Source organism: Rhipicephalus microplus, chromosome X (assembly GCF_043290135.1).
Source record: "Rhipicephalus microplus isolate Deutch F79 chromosome X, USDA_Rmic, whole genome shotgun sequence".
Classification (NCBI taxonomy): domain Eukaryota; kingdom Metazoa; phylum Arthropoda; class Arachnida; order Ixodida; family Ixodidae; genus Rhipicephalus; species Rhipicephalus microplus.
Window position 1 is genome coordinate 62,807,727 of NC_134710.1, and position 8,146 is coordinate 62,815,872.

General features: G+C 44.4%; 1 protein-coding gene and 1 non-coding gene across 2 annotated transcripts in view; one reads left to right on the top strand and one right to left on the bottom strand.

Annotated features, from left to right (window-relative positions):
* The window catches only part of vari (MAGUK p55 subfamily member vari), a 134,397-nt gene that overhangs the window by 94,860 nt on the left and 31,391 nt on the right, over positions 1-8,146 (bottom strand). The window lies entirely within an intron of this gene.
* TRNAP-AGG (transfer RNA proline (anticodon AGG)) lies at positions 927-998 on the top strand. Its single transcript has one exon. It is a non-coding gene; the product is annotated as a tRNA-Pro (tRNA).

Genomic DNA, 8,146 nt, shown 5'->3' on the forward strand with positions numbered 1-8,146 from the left:
GAAACACGTTCTTAGCAAATTGCATTAGTGTAATCACTATTTAGATATGACAACTTTAGCCAATATGAGTCAACTGAACCGAGGTTAGCCTATAGCCTAATTATTTCCCACAGCAACTGTAGCGATATAACTTATTCAGCTCCAACAGCGTGGGACATTTAGTTGCTGCAGCAGCTGTATACGCTCAGGCGGTCCTCATGATCAACCCATATAAAGTGGTTACTTGCTGCGGCATTGGTTTCACCCTATTTTATTTCTCTAGCACTACAGCATTGTGACCTATACCTACATACGATTCATATATTACTATGGCCTGTAACGAGTTCTCTTATGGGCGCACGCAAGTACATTTTTCTGAGGAAAGTATAGTTTTCAACTTCTTATGCATAACAGGAAGCTAAGTCAAAGCGTAAAGTCATTTTGAGCCAACGCCTGCCGCGTGTCTAGTCTGTTGAATACATAAAATATGCCATTGCTCCAATCATTGAGTGTTCACCTGGAACAAATTAACTTTGGAAAAGCTGGTATTCTATTACACATGCTTTGTTAAGATTTGCCATTCATAATCAAGGTATAAATACCACACGCCTGCAGAATTCTTACGTCATGACCGGATACATAGCATATGTCCTAAAGAAAAGGAAAGAACGCCAGCTACTTAAACGGCACTGAATTTCCAAGCCACTGAAGAAAAGAAGAATACAGACCTCATAGGTTAAAAAAACATATTGTAGCATTGCGAGGCAGGACCAGTGAGCAAATTATGCATGAAGTCATTCATTCCTCGTTTTTTTTTTCATTTTAGTGCGGGATTAGCATGAGATGAAAACTGTTACCTTTAACGTTTTGTTTACTTGCTTAATTCTGGGCAGTTGACCAAAATACTAAGGAACCTGAAGTGTACAGATAAGCGCACTACCTGTGTCGGCTCGTTGGTCTAGGAGTATGATTCTCGCTTAGGGTGCGAGAGGTCCCGGGTTCAAATCCCGGACGAGCCCAGTTTTGTTTTTATATATTGGAGGATGAATAGTGACCTTTGGTTCGTATTCATCGTATTTTTATTTTGTGAAGTTCCTTTTTCTAGCCCTCCAGTTTATTAGACAGATTCTATGGGTTGTCTAGTGTGGCCAGCTCGTAGGTCTGACCAACCAGCCATCGACACTAAAGAAAGCATGGATGTGCTCGAGGGGTTAAACCCCCGATGATCCACTTTATTTATATACGAAGATAACATGTTGTCAATGCATGTGCTGATGAACATGTGAAAGAAATTTTTCTCGCTCTATCGTTTTATTTGTCCTCTGCCTGACAGGGCAATGAAGAGGGAAAGGAAACCACCAGCGCTGAGAAATGTTGCCATTTACGTGCTTTTATATTTAAAAAAAAACTTTGTGTGAGAATAATCCTCACGCTTTGCATATAGCCGCAGCAGATGCACTTTAGGAGATCTAGACTCCATGATTTATCCTTTGCTTTATTGCTGCTTCGCACCTGGTCATCTGCACCAAGTCGGCACCATCTGTAGGTAGGGCGAATAAAAATAGCGGAGCCTTTCCCCCTCCTTGCGAATCGAGCGGCGTGTCTCGAAGTTACATCGCTGAAAGAAAAATGGCTGGCTGAATCACCTCGCGAACACTCTTGTTAAAGGCGGAGCATACGAGTGAATAAAAAAATAATACCCGAATTCACTTCAGTCTACGAGCGACGGGAACTCTTAGGCCCTGCATGTTGCTACGTGTGGAGTGCGCATCGCCTCCGGGGTTATTTGGAAAGGTGAGGCTGGCTGCGCTCGGCCGCCATTCTGCCTTGTCCCTGTCATGCCCTTCAGGACTTCACGTTGACGCAGTGCCTACAGGCAATAACAGTGATGGTCAACGTAAGCTTCCGTAACGTGGTGCAACCCTGATATTTCACCTGAGAAAATGCAAGGAACGTAGTGAAGCGAACGGTCCTGATCGAGTAAAACAGAATATTCTAGGCGAAATACGCAACGGGGAAATTGTCTTAGCGTAATCATGATTTGGGTATGACAACGTTACCTGCCATCAGTCAGCTGAACCGAGGATAGCCTATACTATACGTATTTGTTGCGACAACTGTAGCGACCTATTCTCTTTGTGCTGCTACAGCTTTGTACATTTACTTGTTGCAGCAGCTGTGTGCTCCTGCTGTCCTCCTGCCACACTCATATGAGCTAGTTACTTGCTGCGGCTTTGGTATTGTCCTGTTTTCTCTTTCAAGAAATACGTCATTGCGACCCGTAGCTATACACGTAAGATCGCATATATTGCTATGGCCTGTAACGAGTCATTTTATGGGCTTACGCATGTATGGTTTTCCTCGTAAAGTAGTTTTAAACTGCATACGCATAAAAGGACAGCAGGTCGAAGCATAAAATTATTTACAGTCAACGCTTCCAGCCACCTTCGCCTGTTGAGTATATAAAATATGTCAGTGCTGTAATCATAGTTCGTTCATGTCGAACAATTTAACTTTGGGGAAAATCTGCTATTCTATTACCCTTGCAGCAAACATTTGCGATTCATAATAACTAACTAAATAAATAATAACAAAATAAATAAATAAGGCGGTGCGTCCACACCTTGCATACGTCATGACCGGATGCATATATTGCTACATGCATACTGAAAGCCTCCTGAACAATGCGCGTATGCGCCGGATGAAGACAAGGAAGTTCTCTCTCTGCTCGCGCCCCAAGTTGAACCGGTCAGTACTGCAACTACTACTGCAAATATATCGAGTAAACAGGCTGCAGGCTACAGTCTATCGGCTCGTCTTTCACGCAACAATATGTTCTGCAAAAGAAAAGGAAAATAGCACCAGGTAGTTAAATGACACTGAATTTTTATGTCACTGGAACAAAGGAAAAAGACGACGAGGAAGTCATTGGCCGAGGAGAAAGATTGTCGCATTGTGAGAAAGAACAAGTGATCAAACTATAAAGAAAGCTAATCACCCTTTTTTTTAGTGATATAAGTTCACATGTGCTTAACGTTACCTATTCAAAGTTTTGTTTTACAGTCTTCTAGCAGTCGACCAAGATACTAAGGAAGTGAAACTGTACAATTGACACACAACGAGGGCTGCTCGTTGGTTTAGGGGTATCATTCTTGTTTTGGGCGTGAGAGTTCCTGGTTTCGAATACCGCATGAGCCCAACTTTTTTTTTTAATTTGGCAGTTAGCTACGACATAACCTGAAATGCTTGTTCGTCCCAAATGCTGGCTTAATTTTAACTGCGAATATGTTTAAGCAGACCCTTAGTCCATTCATCGCGACGATAATAATCATGAACCAACAAGCGCTCCCTTTATCCTCTTTTTCCTTTTTTCCCTCTTCTGCTTCGCCCGCAAACTACGCGCTCTTATTCGCACGGCGTGGAATTCAACAACAAGAGAATGTGTGTGCCGTGCCATGTGCAATATTTTGCGCACATATCGTCTTTTGGAGGAGCAAGGAGCCCTTTCCGGTGTAACTGCGCAGTCCCTCCAATAAACTTTTTATTGGGTGTAGCGACTGCTTGTCACATACGCAATGGCGGTGGCGCATGAACGATGCTATACAAGGACGGGCGATGCAAAACCCTTTCTCCTCCTCTTCTCCTTACACCTACCTAACTCTTTCTCCCTTCGCTTTCCCACCGTCTTCATAAAATGATATTACTTTTTCTCAGTTCAGTTTGAGCGTGAAGAAAAGATGCTATAGAGTCAAGAAGGAAGAAAAAAAAACAGATAACAGTATGAGCACTAACTTTCAACTTTTGTTTATTGCGTGACCTTGCAGCACATTATGTAGCTCACCTTGTTGAACGCGTGACGCCGCACACATGACAAAACCGCAAACGTGTGGCGCAGCACACGTGTGTAGTGTTAAACTGAGATCTAATGTTAAGATATCAATTTTATATCTAGTTTTAAGCTGATATCAAATTGACAATCCTATATCGGCACTTCACAGCACACGCCCCAGGAAGGTGAGCTCTTTTTCAGAGAAGGTTACGGATGCCGTACTCACACACAGTTTTCAGAAGAGGCGTTTTTTTCTTCAGGGTCAGTAAACATTTTGGTATTGGTGATTAGCGCAGTAGAATTCTTGTATTGATATGTGGGGTTTAACGTCACAAAACCACTTCATGATTATGAGAGACGGCGTAGTGGAGGGCTCCGGAAATTTCGACCACCTGGGGTTCTTTAACGTGCACCCAAATCTGAGCACACGGGCCTACAACATTTCCGCCTCCATCGGAAATGCAGCCGCCGCAGCCGGGATTCGAACCCGCGACCTGCGGGTCAGCAGCCGAGTACCTTAGCCACTAGACCACCGCGGCGGGGCAGAATTTTTGTATTACTCCTGTTTAATTGGTTGAGAAAAACAGAAGGAATGCTGTTGCATCAATTGATTAGTTCATCGATTTTGTACATATTTTTTTGCCGGTGTTCTAACCCCTCTCTTGCAGTATTATAATGCTGCGACAGTTTTGCCAGCACCTTAGCCAAATATGTTTTCTTGAAATTTAGATCCGTGTAGACACTTATGATAAATCGCTTTATAAAATTGTTTTCTGGTATGTCAGCTGTACTTCAAGCTAGAATATTTAGGAACCACTACTAAATGTACCAATATAAGAACCGGCAGTGCAGTATATGCGCCCACGGGGGTGGCACAGTTTAATTTAGATCCAGTACTGACATTTCTCTCAGGCCCTATGTTATATGAGCGACTACACACCAGTGCGACAGCGGCCAGAGAAAAAGAGGAAACGCCGCTCCTTGTGTCACCCATAAGATATTTTTGAGAAACGAGAGATCTTGTTTTTCTCTTGTATGGGCCCTCACCCTGATATGGTGCTGAATAAAATTCTTCTGGCAGCAGCATACACTCTGCTCTCTTACGTGCCTATGAAGACAGATGATCAAAACAACACAAATAAAACTGCAGAAACCTTGCAAATGCGTATTCTCTGCATGTTCGAGAGAGAGAGAGAGTGAGAGAGAGAGAGAGAGAGTGTGTGCGTGTGCGTGTGCGTGTGTGTGTGTGTGTGTGTGTGTGTGTGTGTGTGTGTGTGTGAACAAATTAGAATGAATAACATTTACCTTATTTATTTCGTCACCTTGTTGGCCTATCAAATTTTGGTCTTATAGATCGACCACACGTTTGATGGCGCACATTTGTTTACTTTTTCTCGGAATAAATGGCCCACTATGCGCTTTCAAGCGTAACACAATACTTAAACCAGTGCCTAAAAATATAATAAGCATGTAAAACTTGCCGCGAATGCTTTATCTTTTAACGGGAGACAATGGTGGCAATGATTCACAGCCCCCCGTACGCGATCGCTCGGGCAAAACAAGTGACGTCACGGCGGCAATGAGCAGGCCTGAAAATATTTCTTTACGTGGAATTGGTCTGGACTTGGCCACCATTTTTCCGATTTCCTTGGCTAGCGCTCCTATTGGTTCGCGGCGAGAGATCCGGTGGCAGACGCCGCCAAAATCGGTCCGACTGTGATTGGCGTGGACATCGCTAGACCAAGAACCGCTAGGCCGCAGCACACCCAAGCTCGCTTTTACTCTTTAGTCACTCGCTCGCTGGATTCCGTGCTGACCGGTTGTGCCCTCGTAATCTCCGACGACAGTGCAGCTCTGGCCGACTGGGTTGGTCCTACGCCACCTCCTGACGCCGGTCCCCGACGACGACGACAGCGTAGCTGTGGCAGGCTAGATTAGCCCTACGCTGACAAGAGCTCTCGCCAGTGGTGCCCCGTCCTCGGACTCCTGCGACCATCTCCATCTTTCCTATCTTCTCCTCACTTCCGTCGTTCACTGTCCCTGCGCCTCGCTCTTTGCTTCCTCTCTCTCTCTCTCTTCACCTTTTAATCCTATCCTTTTAATCCCTCCTTTCCCCACCCATCGTGAGCTACTGTTGAGGTGTCCTCTCACTGAGGGACAGTTACGGAGATCACTTTTCTCTTTTTTTTTCATTTATAACCACTTACCCTTACTCTTTAGTCAACACATGTAATATCCGCCTCAGGAGGACCACTCAACCCCAAGTTTGCCATCAAATTTTCTTCAAAGAAAAGAGTTAATTGGTTAGTGAAATTGTTCATGTGGGCTCTACATCGTTTCCTCCTGAAGGCGTCTAATGCGCTACTAGAATAATCAGTAAGCTCTCGCTAGACAGTGTTGTACTTCTGCATTTGTTTTTAGGACAAGGTTGCACATTTATGTGCTTTAGATGTACATGTATTCCCTCTGTGGAAGCATGGGTTTGTAGCCTTTTTTTTCTTTTCTGCAGCTTGTAACAGTTTCAAAGACACTATCTTTTAGAGCGTATGGGTAGGGGTTCAAACCCAGCAAACTTTCTTGGTTCATTTTCTTATGATGAAGACATTATCGGCCTCACCAGTCAAAACTGTTGCTTGGGCGAGTTGGTTCATAATTATTTAGACTGATTTATGAGCGCAAAAAAGACGGCACCTTTAGAAAGAAACACACAGACAGCCACTCGTGGTACTCAAAGCACCGCATTAAATAGCTCGGCCACAGGGTCCTACGGGAGTGGCCGCTATTTCCGTAAAGATGTTTCTCAAGGAATCTACCTTACTTTCCCATACTATATTTAGGGGTGAAGCTCCATATGATCTAGGGCAGTCCATCCCTACGGCGTAGCCAACACAGAACATCCACAGTGTGACGGAAGGATGCTTCGCCACACTCATCATCATTCACTCCGTGGATATGCTGTGATTTTTAAATGCGAAGCATTTCTTAGCGAACTTCAGCGACTTTGAGTCTATCTATCTATCTATCTATCTATCTATCTATCTATCTATCTATCTATCTATCTATCTATCTATCTATCTATCTATCTATCTATCTATCTATCTATCTATCTATCTATCTATCTATCTATCTATCCACCAACGACTTCTAGCTCTCCTGGCCGTTTGGATAATGGTATCGATACCAAACTTGGTATCGCATAACATGACTGTATGACGAGCATATTTGATTAGTCATAACATGAAAATCCTGACATGTATGTCATGAATGTCATGATTCACATTTTATGGTCTTGCTGCTCTTGCGGTGGTCTCGTTCACACGACATGTTCAAAACCGGTATGGTATGACGTGATTGCATGACGACACAAGCGACAGACCCTAACGTGGAAATCATGACATGCATGTCATGTAAGTCATGAGTCATGTCTACACGCCACGCTGATAACACGCCAAGCAACCGTCTCGCTAGCTTCACATATACCAAATTCAGCGTTACGTGATGCGAATGGATGACGAAGGTATGTGACTGGTGCAAGCTTGATAATTACGAGATGCGTGTCATGGGACGTTTTGATTACAAGCCACACTCATGATGCCCTCGCAGCCGTTTCGCTAGCTTCACATACACCAAATTTGGTATTAAGGGACGTGAATGGACGACAAAGGGATGTGACTGGTGCAAGCATGATAATGATATGACGCATGTTATGTAACAACATGACTACATGCTACACTCATTATGCGCTCGCGGCCGTGTCGCTATAGCCTCACATGTACCAAATTCAGTATTACGTGACGTGGACGAACGACATATGTAAATGTCATGTTCAAACATGATAATCATGAAATGCGTGTCATTTAACAACATGACTACATGCCGCACTCATGATACGCTCGGGCCGTTTCGGTAGATTCGTATATGCCAAATTTGGTATTACGTCACGTGAAGTGATGACGAAGGTAGTAACATAATAATTATGAGGTGCGTGTCATATAAGAGCATGACTACATGCCACACTCAAGGCGTGAATACACTTAGACGTGACCCGGTGTGCGTGTGCTCCAGCATTCGTTTCGTCGCGTCATGCCGGCGATGCCACGCCAGGCGCCGTTCTGCCTGGTATAAACTCGCAGGAACGCGCAGCACTCCGTTGCTTTCACGCATGCGCGTTCGAGCACGCCCGACGTCCCTTCGTCACAAAGCTAGGCAAACGCGGTGCATTCTGGATAACGTCGTTTATGCGAAATGCGGCATGTAACATTTCGCACCCGTTTCCGCCGGGCTGCGCCGACAGACGCTGGTCGCGTCTGGCGACAGACTATACAGCGTTCGCGTTTT